Consider the following 14,704-nt stretch of genomic DNA (forward strand, 5'->3'; position numbering starts at 1 on the left):
TGTGACATTTCAGTGACCCTCCAGTGGACTCTGCAGGCTTTTCTGGCCTCCCAGAGCATCCCCAAAGCGCCCACATCCCTCCAGATGCAGCCCCAGGAGTGCTGAGCAGGTGGGAAGAACAGAACCCCTCCAGCTGTGCTGCTGCTGACACAGCTGGGGCTGCTGTCGGGGGGAAGGGACATCTTTGTCACACATAAATCTGATTTTTGTCATCTGCACCGGTGCAGGTGACAAAAAAACCCCTCTCCCCAGACGGGCTGTGAGCAGGGGAGGTGATTCCAGCCCCGGGGATGGATGGATGGAGCCAGCAAAGCCTGGAGCAGACACAGCCCTGGCTCTGGTGTGACGAGTCCTGCTCCCCCCTTTCATCAGGGTCAGGGCTGTTTCTCCCTGCTCTGCTTTTCAAAGGCTCCACATCAAAGTCAGCCCGTGGGTTCCTCAGTTTCTTTTCATATATCCCACAATGGCCTGGTTAAATCACAGAAACCTTCGTGGCTTTTCTCCTTCCTTGCCTTCCTTTCTCTATTATTATTTTATTTTTTAAATAATCTTTTCATTTGGGGGGAATTGATAAGGTAAAGTGGTTGTTGGGGGAAGGAAATGTCTTCCATGGCATTTCTTTAAGAGTCTTGCTTATCAAAGCAAAAGAAGCAGCAAGGAAAATGCAAGCAGATGGATGAAATGCTTTCCCTTTCTATATATTTTTTTTTTTCATGTAGCTTTGGAGATGTGCCTTTGATTTTCTCATTCTTCTCCTATTTCCCCCCCAGTTTGAATCTACAGATTTCAGCTGGGGAACTGGCCAGAGTCACCCCAGTGACCCATGGAATATCCCTTTCATTTTTCTTGCCTTAAACTCCTGCCTTACAGGATCAGAGAAAACCATTAAACCCCAAATTCCCACATTTCTGCTGGGTCCCTTGAGCCTGAACCTGCACATGCAGCTCCAAAAAGTCCAAATAACCCAGGGGCTCACACTTCTGGTGTGGGAGGTGTAATTTGGGCCACACTGGGTTCTGTTAGGTCACCTTGGTGTCTGTCCATAAATCCTGCCAGCTCCACTCACCCATGACAACCCTGCCCAAATTCTCCAATTTTCCAAAATCCCTTTTTTTTTCTTAACCTTCTCAGAATTTTTCTCCCTCCTGACATGAAAGTTGAGGTTTTTCTCTAAGCTGTTGCTACCACTGCACCTTCCACCACCTCAAGTTTCCAGTCCAAACTTAGTCTGTGAATCCACCTCGATGTTTCCTTGCACCACAACCATCCAATTGCTGGAAACATCTCCTCTCCAGACAGTCTGAGTCCCCCAGAATATTTACAGAGAGTGATCTGATCTCCTTCAGATCCCTGTTTTGTTTCTGGGCAGTGTCCTCCAGCCTCCCAAGGGATGTCTCCAGGTTGGGAGATGCACTGGGAATGCTGAAGGGCTGGAGATATCCTCACCTGCACCGGTGCAGATGACAAAAATCAGATTTATGTGTGACAAAGATGTCCCTTCCCCCTGACAGCAGCCCCAGCTGTGTCAGCAGCAGCACAGCTGGAGGGGTTCTGTTCTTCCCACCTGCTCAGCACTCCTGGGGCTGCATCTGGAGGGATGTGGGCGCTTTGGGGATGCTCTGGGAGGCCAGAAAAGCCTGCAGAGTCCACTGGAGGGTCACTGAAATGTCACAAAGAGCTGAGTGTGGGGTGTGGGAGGGAACTGGGGCTGCTTGGCCTGGCTGGGGAAGGTCTGTGGGCTCGATCAGGAAATCTCTGGCCCTGGGAATCCTCAAAACTGGACTGGAAAAAGTAATGAGAAATCACAGAATCAGAGAAAAGCTTGGACTGGAAGGGACCTGAAAGGTTTTGCAGTTCCAAGCCACTTGTCATGGCACCCCCTACACCAAGGTTGCTTCAAGCTCTGTCTAACCTGACCTCAGACACTTCCAGGGATGGAGCTGCTCCTCTGGGCAACCTGCTTTGACTTTGGAGTTAGCCCTGGGGATGGTCAAGGTCCCCAGAGGGTTTTTCCACCTTTTTGTGACTCTAAGAAAGTCAAAGTTTAGGGCACACTACACTCTTCACCCCCTGCAAATGCACCTTGCTCCCAGCTGGTCCAGCACCATCTGTCCTGCTCGAGGTGTGACCCAGCACTGCTCCAGAGCTCCTGTTTCATTACAGGAGTACAGCCCTGGGCTGGAGGTGTGACCCAGCACTGCTCCAGAGCTCCTGTTTCATTACAGGAGTACAGCCCTGGGCTGGCAGGAGCAGGAGGATTGCACCAATTTGTCATTTCTCAGACAAGTTCAGCCAAAGGAAGGCGCCAGGTGCTCACCCTCTGGGAACGAGTCTCCCTGTTTCCTACAAGATGTGATGTTTGCATTCCTCTCCTCAACTCTCCCAGCGCTTCCTGCCAAGGTTCCTGTGCCAGCAGGAACTGCCAGATCGTGCAGGGAGCATCCTGAGCTCTGCCTACACACCACACCTCTGCCTGACCCTGTTTTCCCACCTGAGAGGAGAGGCTGTGCTGGGAAGAACATCCCTGTCTCCCTCTGGTTCCAACGGTTTGGAGTCCTCCTCCAAAAGAGGACTGGAAGCAGAGGTTGGAAGGGGAGGTGACAAGAATATTCTGGCTTTCTGTGTCTTGGGTCAGCTCTTGTGTCTGCACACATCAAGCTGGGAGCTCAGGGGTGGGGATCCTCAGAGTCTGGGTTTAAAATCAGCTGTCTCCAAGGTCATGAGGCATTGCTGGATGTGGTGTGAGAGCAGAAGCGTCCAGAGGCTTTCAGGGGGTGTGTGGTGGGTGTTATCACCTCCTTTGCTGGTCACAAACTGCCTGCAGCATCCCGGTGTTCCCACCTGCAGGAACACTGCTTCTGGCTGTGCAAGTACAGCCCCAGAGCCTGCTCTGGATCCAGACTGGCTCTGTTTGCTCAAACATGCCCCTGAGCAATTGCTCAAAACTTGTCTTGGCCGGGGATCCAGCGCCAGCACATCCCCAATCTCACATCTCAGCACAGCCCAAACCGGTCCTGGCAGCAGAGACAGCTCGGTGCTCACAGCCTGCTTCCCTCCCTGCTCCACCCAGCATCTCCTGCAAACCTGCTGCTATCAGAGATCAAACCTTCTCACAGGGACAGGGAGCATTTCAAACCAGGAACCACTGCAGAAAGGCTTTGGCAGGAATTTCCCAGCCCACCCCGGGCAGAAGCCGGGCAGTGATCTCCCCATCCTGCCTGTGCTGCTGTGCTCCCACTGCTGGAATTTTGGCATTCCCAGTGCTCTCAGCCTGTGGGTGCAGTTTCCAGAGTCCAGACACCAAAGGGTTTCCTCAGGCTGATCCCTGCAAGGCTCTGTGCCTGTCCCCAGGCTGCCATGGACAAGGCACTTCCCTGTCCTCAGGGTCTGGGAAGGAACAGGAGATCTGGAGAGGGATTTGGGACGAGGGGGAATGGTTTCCCACTGCCACAGGGAAGGAATTGATGGGAATTTGGGGGGAAATTCCTCCCTGTGAGGGTGGGGAGCCCCTGGGTGCCCAGAGAAGCTGTGGATCCCTGGAAGTGCCCAAGGATGGGGTTTGGAGCAGTCTGGGACAGTGGCAGCTGTCCCTGCCCGTGGCAGGTGGGGTAGAACAAAATGAGCTTTAAGATCCCTTCCAACACAAACCATTCCATGATTTTGTGCTCCACACAGCCAGGAAAAGCGAGCTGTGTGGGATGGGAGGCACAGCAGCCTCACGGGGAGTGTGGGGGTGGCACAACCTGCCAGTCCTAAGCACAGGCAGGGCTCAAATCCTTGTCTGCCTGGATTTAACACATCCCCCTGGAGCTGGAGTTCTCTGGTGCCAGGACTTGGCTCTGGGTCTCACTTAAGGTGATCCAGAGCTGGGGACAGCACCCAGTGCCTTGTAGAAAAGCCCAGTGGGGAGAATGTGTGAAAGAACAGCAAAAAAGCTGTGTGTGATCCCCAAATCCAGAGCTGCCCTTCCCCAGGACAGAGCCCCAGCCCCAGGGAGGGTGCAGAGCTCCCTTGAAAGTGCTTTGGGAATTGGGAATTTGGGAATTTGGCAGTCCCACCGTGCAGGAGGACACAGGAACACTGTCCTGGGATGGGTGAAATATGAGTAAACTCCAGCATGGCTGGGAAGCTTTCAGAAGCAGAAAGCAGAGGAAACAGCAGGATGGGAGGCTGGAGGGAAGCTCATGTATATTCCCTTCTCCAGAGCTGGAAAACAAGCTCCAGCCTGGCCACCCCTGCTGCTTCAGCAGACACAGCCACAGAGCAGAGGAGGATCTCCTGCCCTCAGACACCTTCCTGGGGAGAGCACCATCAAAAGCACGGGGTTTTTGTGCTCAAATAGCATTTCCTATCAAAAAAAAAAAAAAAAAAAAGGTTTCCTTGATTATTTCCCAGCAAACTGCAAACCTTTGCAGAAGCCCAAACATCACAGGAGGAGAGGGTGGGACTGGCTGTGAGGCCAGCTCAGGGCAGCCCCATCTCCTCGGTGCTGAGCTTCCATTGTTCCTCTCCCAGCACCAGCCCAGAGCACGAGGGGGCACTTGGGAATCATCAAACACCTCCATCCATGGTCCCCCACCTGATCCAGCTCCTCCACAGCAGCGTGGACAGCACAGAGCTGTTCTGTGCTATTCACATGCCTCAGTTTCCCCATTTCCTGCAGGCTGAGGAAGAAGTGGATAAAGATAAGGATAAGGATAAGATCCTTCTGCTCCAGGAGATAACCAGGAGTGGCTGCTGGGCACACAGAGGACTCCAGATCTCCCAACAAGGCATAATCAAAATGTTTGGCGTCAGTGCTGCGCTCCAAACCTGGGAACAGAAACTCCTCTGCCCTTCACAGAATCACAGAACCATGAAAAGTCCTTGAAGATGATGATCTGCAAAGGCCATCACCAGATGATGTCCCCAAGTGCCACACCCACATTTTTGAACACTTTTCCACTGCCCTGGGCAGCCTGTGCTTTCTGTGATGAATTTTTCTCTAATATCCAACCTTACCCCGCCTTCTGCAGCCCCCTGGCACCTGCTGTAGATCCCATGAGGTTTTTAGATTTAGATTCACAATCCATTTCCATTCCATGAGCCTTTTTATGGAGATCTCTCATCCAAATGAAGAGGAAACAGGGAACAGGATGAGATCTTTCACAGAATCTCTTAGGTGGGAAAAGCCCTCTAAGACCACTGAGCCCAGCCATTATCCCAGCACTGCCAGGGCCACCTCTAAGGAAAGAAAACATTCCTAGCAACACAAAACCTTCCTCTATCCAGAATATCTCTGCTTTCCAGCACAGCTCTGGCCCTCTCTCACTCTGGGACTGGTTTTTGATGCAGATCTCTGGAAATCTCCAGTGGGGGCACAGCATTAGGGAAACCCAAATTATCCAGGAGTGCTGGGGAGACACCTGGCAGGGTGAGATGGAGCAGAAGGACACAGGTGTTGTCAGTAATAGCTGCTGGAAAAGGCTGGGGAATGGCTGTAAACAAATTTATTCTTTATTCCCACCGACCACGTCTCCTGAAAGTTTAGAATCATCGAATTTGGAATATCCTGAGCTGGAAAGGAACTCCCAGGGATCATCAAGTCCCTGCACAGGACAGCCACAATTTGCCTGACTGAGCATCTTGCCTGTTATAAAGCTCTTTTTTTTTTACTTTTATGATTCCCCATGATGGGTGTAAGGAGCCAGGGACAGGATTGGAATTGTCAATCCCATAAAATGGCAGGAATTAGGAAACTGGGACACTGTGGAGAGACACATACAGGAGCAGAGTGAAGGAATGTGTGAGGAAAAGTTACCAGAAGAATTCCCTGGGAAGGATGGAGAATCAGACACTTAATGCCTAGCCCAGAAAATTGGGGAAAAAAGAATAATTGACAAGAAAGGAGGAATGTTCAAAGTAAAGAGAGCCAGTCACATGCAGGGCTCAAAATCCAAGGAAATCATGTTGGCTGGGGTCAATATTCCAGCAGGAGCCTGGGCAGAGCTCTGAGAATTCAGCATTTCTGATTGGAGAGGAGCCCAGGCTGTTCCCAGGTTTGGCTTTGCAGCCACGGAGGAAGAGAGGGAAGGGGGGATGGAGGGGAGCCAGGGGTGGGAGCCCCTCTGCTCCCCCAGGACCGTGGGCATGGCTGGGGAGGAATCAGCTTGGCCCAGGAACACGAGGGGCTCTCACACCCAGTGTGCTTCCCCAAGGTGCCAAGGTGAATATCAAACGGTCCTGAGGAGCCCCAGGAATTGGGCTAAGGATGCAGTTGCCATGGCAACAGAGTGGCTTTTGGTTGATGATATTGAGTGATGTGTCACATCCATAAAGTCACGGCGCTGAGGCAGCGCCTCCGAGGAGCCTTTAAACAGCCCAGGATGGAGCTGGGAGAGCCTGGGCTGGGACTGGGGATGGGGCTGGGGCTGGGATTGGGATTGGGACTGGGACTGGGATTGGGATTGGGGCTGGGGATGGGACTGGGCTGGGACTGGGGATGGGACTGGGACTGGGGCTGGGACTGGGACTGGGATTGGGACTGGGATTGGGGCTGGGGCTGGGACTGGGGCTGGGACTGGGGCTGGGGCTGGGATTCGGACTGGGGCTGGGACTGGGATTGGGACTGGAATTAGGACTGGGACTGGGACTAGACCCGTGACAGGGGCCTGAGCTCAGGCTGGGGCTGAAGCTGGGACTGGGATCGGGGCTGGGGCTGGGACTGTGATTGGGACTGGCATTAGGACTGGGACTGGGACCGGGATTGGGACTGAGGGTGGGATTGGGACTGGGATTGGGACTGGCATTAGGACTGGGACTGGGACTAGACCTGTGACAGGGGCCTGAGCTCAGGCTGGGGCTGGGGCTGGGGCTGGGACTAGGACTGGGGCTAAAGCTGGGGCTGCTGACCCTGATGGTGTTTATTTCTGGGCAGAGGTGTTCTCAGCTAACCTCCTCCCTCATGAAAGATGGCCATTCCCATTGTTATTCCACACTGTGGCTTGTGGAGAGGTGGGGAAGTTCAAAGCAGATGGATGCAAACCACAATGTCCTGTTTTACATTCATGCCATGACCTCGCTCAAGATTAACCTTTAGGATAAACCTTCCCTGAAAACAGCTGAGCAGAGGCATTTTCTTCTGTTAACAGGAGGTGATAGAATCGTGGAATGGCCTGAAATGGAAAGGATCCACTGGGATCATTGAGTCTAACCCCTGGCCCTGCACAGACACCCCAACAACCCCACCCTGTGCCTGGGGGTGTTGTCTGAACCCTCCTGGAGCTCTGGCAGGGGCTGTGCCCATTCCCTGGGGAGCCTGGGCAGTGCCAGCACCCTCTGGGGGAGGAACCTTTCCTGAAATCCAACCTAAACCTCCCTGACACAGCTCCAGCCATCCCCTGGGTGCTGTCACTGTCACCAGAGCAGAGATCAGTGCCCGTCTCTCCTCTTCCCCTCACGAGGAAGCTGTAACTGGAATGAGTCTCCTCCAGCTGAACAGACCAAGTGTCCCCAGCTCCTCCTTACAAGGCTTCTCCATCCTCGTGGCCTCCTTTGGACACTCTCTAAGAGCTGAAATGATACTTTAATGTACTCACCATGTTTATGTTTCTCCTCCAGTCCTGGAGGGTTGGGCTGTTGGCTCCCTGGAGCCCCGGTTTCATTCACTGCACGCAGCCCAGATCCTCTCTGAGCCGCAGCAGAGCCCAGCCCTGGGCAAGAGAGCAGCCCCACACAGAGATCCCATGGCACATCCTCCACTCCCAGCTTCCCTGGACCCAAACTGGTGCTGCTGGGCAGAGATCTGGAAATGCAGGACGTGTCTTGCTCTCACCCTACAGCACAGAACCGAGCTGAGCTCACCCAGAGATCTCTTGTCAAGCCTCTGCCCTTTGGATTTTGTGTTTTTTTTCCTTACCCAGCAAATGTCAGATGTAAAACACCTAAACAGTCAGAGCAGAACCTCCAGGCACAGGGTTTTTTCAGCAGGTCCCACATCAGAGATTTCCCACCTGTTTGTTCCATAACCTGTGGGTTTTACGCTCGGTTTCAAAACACACACACAACGTATTGATGCTCCTTTTCCAACTTCAAATGCTCACAGGCAGTGAGGGCGGTGGGGGACGTACTTCAGCTCTCCCCTTCCCAAATAATTGCAGTGATCCCTCCAGATCCCAGCAGGGATGTAGGATTTGCCCTTTGTCTCTCGGGCAGGTGCTCTCATTGCCGGCTACGACACAGCCGTACGTGTTTTACGAGAAGACAGAGGTCTAAGTGTCTAAACACAGGAATAAGTCTCATGCTCCAAATCCCAATTTCACAAGTTGCCTAAGTGCTGCTCTTGGATAGACACGTGAACTCATGTGGAAGAAACTCCACACAACCTGTGTCATTGTCATCTCCAGCGCGGGGCCGCCGACATCCCTGTGCTCAGCATCATCCTTGTCACAAACCCCGCTCTTCCATTTTTCACTCCAGTGTGTGTCCCAGCTCAGAACTGCAAATTCCATCCCTGGAGCTGGGCTGCTGCTCCTCAGTCTGGGAGGTGCTGCACACCACAGAGTCCATCACAAATCCAGCCAGAAGAACGTTGTCACGATGAGGGATGAGCGCGGAGGAAGAAGGAGTTGAACATTAATAACACTGGACAAGACTTGTCTGCATTGATGGATGGTTCTAGTACCAGGAAATCAAAACAGATTTAGACTGGACTTGGGATAATTTGAGAACTGGGCTGAAGCAAATGAACCCACGAGAACCTTTTTGTTTCTCCATGCCCTCAAAGCAGCATTGCAGAAACATAAAAAGAAACCTCTTTTCCCCCACTGGGGTCCTAAATCGCTGTTTTAGAAGACAGATCCCCTTTGAAAAGGTGTCTGTGGGGTGTTTGTGATGAGGTTTTGATGGAGAGAACTCCACGGCAGAGCAGGGGCTCCCTGCAGTGCATGCAGGACCTGCCCTGGAGCAGATGGAGGGTCCTGGCAGGAAGCACAGGCTGTGGAGGAGCCAGGCCAGGGCAGAGGAAGAGGATGAGAGAGGAAGGAACCTCTGAATCCTGACTGCAGCCCAGTCCTGCGCTGCCTGTTCTGTAGTGAAGGGCTCGGGTGTGACCTTTGGTGGCAAGAGCAGGACTTGGAATGAGGTCAGCCAAGGAAAGGAGGGAGGAAAGGTCGTTTGTGGGTTAATAATTGTCTTTCTGATTCCCACTGCCTGAATAAATCATTTTAAATGTTTAAAATATGTATATTTATATGCTTTAATATATAATTTGGCACTAAATTAATTTCCCCAAGCTGAGTCTGTTTAGTCCACAACAATGGAGCCCTGAGAAATCAGATCTAGTGGGGACCATCCCTCCTTGATGATCTTTGAAGTCCCTTCCAACCCAAACCATTCCATGATTTCCAGGATGATTTCAATGATATTTGGTAAGAGGTCTTCCATCTTTATCTCAACTATGAGTTTTCTCATTCCTGAGAATATATAATATATAAAACACATTTTCACTAGACTTTGTCAAACGTTATTTGCTCCTTTCTGCCTGTATCTGCTCATCAATGTGTAATTAATTAATTACCACTACAGACCACCACAGGTCTGAGCTGTAACACCCAGCTTGGCTTCAGTTGTCTGGTCACAGAGCTGACCACAAGGGTGTCCAGCAGAAAATCCTACACAGTTTTTATTGGAGAATTAAACTTGGAAACGCCAACTTGGTTTAAATCATAGAATCCCTGGTTTGGGTTGGAGGGGGCATCAAAGCTCATCCTCTTCCACCCCTGCCATGGGCAGGGACACTTTCCCCCTGTCCCAGGGTGTTTCAAGCCCCACCCAACCTGGCTAAAATTTAAAGTTATGAAGATTCCAATAATATCACAAAAAAGGCAGTTTTTCTACCACCAAGGCCATTCATTCAAAATCAGTTCTCTGAGAACTCTCTATTAAAGACAAACAATCCTCTTTGCCAACAATAATCTCATCAATGACACAGTGTTCTTCAAGCTGCTTTTTCCCCGAAATACAGCACAAAACACGTACACACAGGCATTTTTTTCACCCTTATTAAACTCTCACCTCACACTGGATCTGTGTCATGATCAGAATTTTGGTTTCCAATGTGCTTGAAAAAGTTCTTTGCTGTATCGATTGCAGCTGTGGATTTTCCACTGAGGACCTTAAACCCCTTTATCAATTTTCTGTTCCCTTAAGTGTCTCCTTCTCGGAGATCATCAGGTTCCACCCCCCTCCACCTGTTATTTAGAGCTTTTCTTTTTCAATAGTTCAGCCCAGGACCATGGGAGGTGGGGGACTCGAGCAGCAGGAGCTGGAAAGAAAAGATGAGCCCCGAGGAAAGCGGAATGTGGGACAGGCAGATGGGGCAGGATGGAGGGGGGTGGTTTGACTCGGATACCTTGAGGGTCTGGGAGGAGAGGAAATGGATGGGTGCCTGAGAGATGAGATTGCTCTTGGCAGCATCACAGGCTGGGGAGCGAGGAGCTGTGACAAGCAGTTTACAAATGTGAGCCATGGGTGGTCTCCCCTTGGTCTGCAGCTGTGCTCTGGCCACTCTGGAGCTCAGCACTTTGTGGGCTTGGTGACATGTTGTCACTTCACCCATCAAGGCATTGCAGGGGAGGGAGGAAAGCACGGGCAAGGACGAGAGGGAAAGGAGAAAGAGGCTGAAGGAGTAATAAAATCAGTGTTGGACACAAGGAAAGGAGACAGAAAACCACGAAACACTCATAAAGAGGAGAGCTATGCAGAGGTTAAAGAAAGTGAAGTGAAGCATGAGGAGCTTGAGGTGTCTGGGAGAAAACACAGCTCCAGTGATGGTGTCCTTCCCAGCCCCCAAACATTCTTCAAATTGAAAATAATTAATGCCCCCATCTAATGAGAGAGTGAGGTGGGCAACCCCTGCACAATCCCCTCTCTGGGTTCCTGGAGCCCATTTCCTTTCCCTGCCCCACAAAGGAGTTGTGTTTGCAGCCCATCGTAGACCATGGAAAGCCTCAGCCCAAAGCCAGAGAAGCCACTGCAGCACTTTGAAATGTGGAACACATCCCTGTGGATCCCAGAACTCCAATCCCCCTCTTCCCACACTGAAAGATGGAATTTATGCTCTGAGGCCAGTGGCTGTTTTCTTCCCTAATGTCTTCTCCTCCTGAGAGCCACAGAACCCCAGACTGGTTTGGGTTGGGAGGGACAGCAAAGCTCATCTCACTCCATCCCCTGCTGTGGGCAGGGACACCTTCCACCACCCCAGCTTGCTCCAAAGCTGGTCAATCCAACCTGGCCTTGGAACTTCCAGGGATGGAGCAGCAGCAGCTTCCCTGAACATTCTTGTGGTGCTCCTCTCCCCTGCACAAATCCCCTTCCTCGGTCAATCTGTTCCTCACCCTTTTCCACCGCTACCAAACATCCCCCTGCAATTTTCCTTACAAGAGATGATGAGAGGAACACCAGGGTGGTGAGCCCCTGATCCAGCCAAGCAGCCTGTCATAGACAGAGACACCTCTGGCCAGGAAATCCTGCTTGGAATGTGGCACCCCTGGAACTGAGCCAGAAACTGGAACCTGCCACCAAATCCTGGGGGTTCAGAGTTGTTCCTGCTGCCCCTTGTGCCTGGTTCTGCACAGCTCCACACAGTGAGTTATGCAAATAACACCTTCAGCTACTTCTTTTCTGTGTTTTCAGACTGTTTATCCACAGCTTTACGCATAAAATTGTGGAAATGGGAAATGGAAGGGTATCATTTGCTTCACTGAACATCTGGATTCTGCACATGTTGCTCCTGCTTCGTTTTTTAGGATGAGGACCCACCCCAGATAACAAGGGGTAGGACAAGAGGAAGCAGCCCCAGGTTGTGCCAGAGGAGGTTCAGATTGGATAATAGGAAATTATTTTCATGGTTAAGAGTGGTGAGGAATTGACACAAACTGCCCAGGGCAGTGGTGGAGTCACTGGGATGGTGCAAAAAATTAACTGTGGCACTTGGGGACCTCTAACAGTGACCATGTCAGTGCTGGGGCAATGGACTGGATCTCAGAGGGCTTTTCCAACCTCAGTGATTCCATAATTCTGCAAATTCCAGAAGGCAGCAAATGCAAGGACAGCAAAACTTCCAGGTGGGAAAACCACACACGGAAAGCTGCATCCATCCCCTGTCTGGTTGGGTGTGCAGGGGGTTTGGTCTCCTTTTTTGGTTATTTAGCCCCAAAATCCCAAATCCCAAATCCCAAAATCCTTTTATTTTGAGAAGTAGGAGAAGGAAGAGACTTCTGCAAACAAAAGGTGCAGCTGGAGAGAGGGAAAGGAACATAAAAACAGTCACCCAGTCCGTAGGGGGAATAATAAAAAATGTAATTGTCCTTTGCCAGCAGAACTTTCTGGGTTTTTTGAGATCTGTTTTGGTTGTTTCAGGTATTTCTGTGGGGGTTTTTGGTTGACTGGTTTGGGGCTTTTTTGTTGCTCTTGTCCTGTTTGTTGGTTGTTTTTTTTTTAAATTTTGGAATTTTTTTTCCCAATAAAACAAATCTGACCTTGAAAAAAACTTTCAACCACTAAAGGCAAAAGCTATGGAGCCATGAAAGGAGCAAAAGATATTTCCACACGGGTTTTCAAGTAGTTCCTGGGGCTGCTTTTCCAATGGACTTTGCATCACTCCTTGTATCCAAAGCAGCAGCAATTACCAAGAAGATTAGAAAGTTGCCCATTGGTGTCAGGAGCAGCAGTCCCAGAGAAACAGTCTAATTAAGAATCAAATAATCCAGCATTTAGATAAACGCAGAGTGGCTTGATTGGGTCAAACCATCAGAGCTGCTGAAGGGAGAAGCGTGTCTTGTTAACCTGGAAAAGTTAATAAAATCCGAGAGCAAGGTGACCCAAGTGTGTGTCATTCCCTTGGATTTTGAAAGTATTTTTTATAAGGTCCCTGATAAAAGACTTAAGGAAAAATAAATAGGTAGAGAAGGAAATGAGTCATAATAAAATTTCATTAAAATTCAAAATAAAAATTTCATTAAAATATACAAATTAAAAAAATGCAATGGAAGTTTGTTCCCCAGAGGAGCAGAGGTAAGAAAAGGGTTTTCTCTGTGTTGTTTTTATAGTCTTTAATTAAATATTAATTATTAAATATTAAATATTAAAACTAATGTTAATTATATTGTCTGTGGAAAAAATTAATTTAAAATATAGGAAACACCAAACATCCAACTGTCTTTTGTAACAAGGCTCTGAACTCTCCATAACTTTCAAATGAATTTCCTTGGTCCTTTTCCATAAACAACCAAAGAAACTCTTAAAATCAAAACCAACAACAAACCACAGAGATTTTATCTGAAAAAGGATAAGAACAAGGAGGATTTTTTTTCCCCAGTCTGCCTGTCAGATCCAACAACCTGATGCTATTCTGGGCTGGAATATCCCTGCTCAGGAAAAATCATGGCAGCCACTAATTTTGATATCCCCTTCTGGCTTCTGGAGCTCTGGCTGTCCATGAATTCACACATTGAAGAATTGAAAGAAACACACACACAAAAATGTCCTGGGTGCTGCAGTTTCTCACAGGTTTGACTTAGCAAACAGAATATTCTGAATATTGGGAAAAGAAGGAAGAAAATGTGTGATTGTCTGAGCTCTGGTCACTCATGGAGAAAAGCAGGATTCAAAGAGGAGCTGGTATTTGAATTTCCTTTTACCTTCACTGAAGATGGGGAGATGCTGAAGCACAGCATCTTTTATGGCAAACAACAAAAGCTCGAGGAACCTGAATTATTTCAGCTATCCCATCCAGGGGGGCGTTGTGCAACTTTTGGAATTCCTGGGAGGGGGAAAAAATGCGACAAATCCAAAACAACAGAAAAGAATCCCATAATGGTTTGGGTTGGGACCAGAAAGTTCATCCCATTCCCAGCCCCTGCCATGGGCAGGGACATCTTCCACTCTCAGGTTGCTCCAGACCCCATCCAACCTGACTTTGGGCACTTCCAGGGATCCAGGAACAGCCACAGCTTCTCTGGGCATCCTGTGCCAGCCCTCTCCCAGGGGAGAATTAGGAAATGACATATCTGAGAAATGTTTCAGTAGAAATGGTTTAAATGTGAGGCCCCTGCCTTCTCTGTGAAGGTTGTCAGCACTGTAATAACAATTCCCAGGTGTCAGATGTTTCCTGAGACAGGAATAATGACAAATGGTCAATCTGTTTTCATTTCTTATAATAAAAGACAAATCCTGGGTTGGAATGGGCCCCAGGAGATCTCGTGGTCACCCCACAGTCTGAGCAGGTCTTTGAAGACCCATCCTGCTGCTCAAGTCTTGTCCAGTCATGTTTTGGGACACAGATCCCACAGCCCTGTGCTGGTGCCAGATTTTGCTTCCCCGCTGGTCCTGGCAGGCTGAAATGACAGGGATTTAGAGAAACCAGAAGTTGATGTCATTTCATGAAGTACCTGCAGTTCCAGCCCCTTTGCAGTGATGTTTTTTATGGCAAACCTCGTGTCTGAACTTCATCTGCAGCGTGACTGATAGCAGAACGATCCCAATATTAGGTGATAAAAAGGACATCTCCATTAGATGATAAAGAGGACTTTAAGTAGGATAAAAGGACTGGTAACTTCCTCAAGTTCTCCCTCTGGAGAAATAACACAATTTTGGAACCAAACCCACACCAAACTAAGCTTCAGCTGAGTTCACCAAGAGAATGGAGCAACCTGGGAAGCAGCAA

Source organism: Parus major, chromosome 21, assembly GCF_001522545.3.
Source record: "Parus major isolate Abel chromosome 21, Parus_major1.1, whole genome shotgun sequence".
Lineage (NCBI taxonomy): Eukaryota > Metazoa > Chordata > Aves > Passeriformes > Paridae > Parus > Parus major.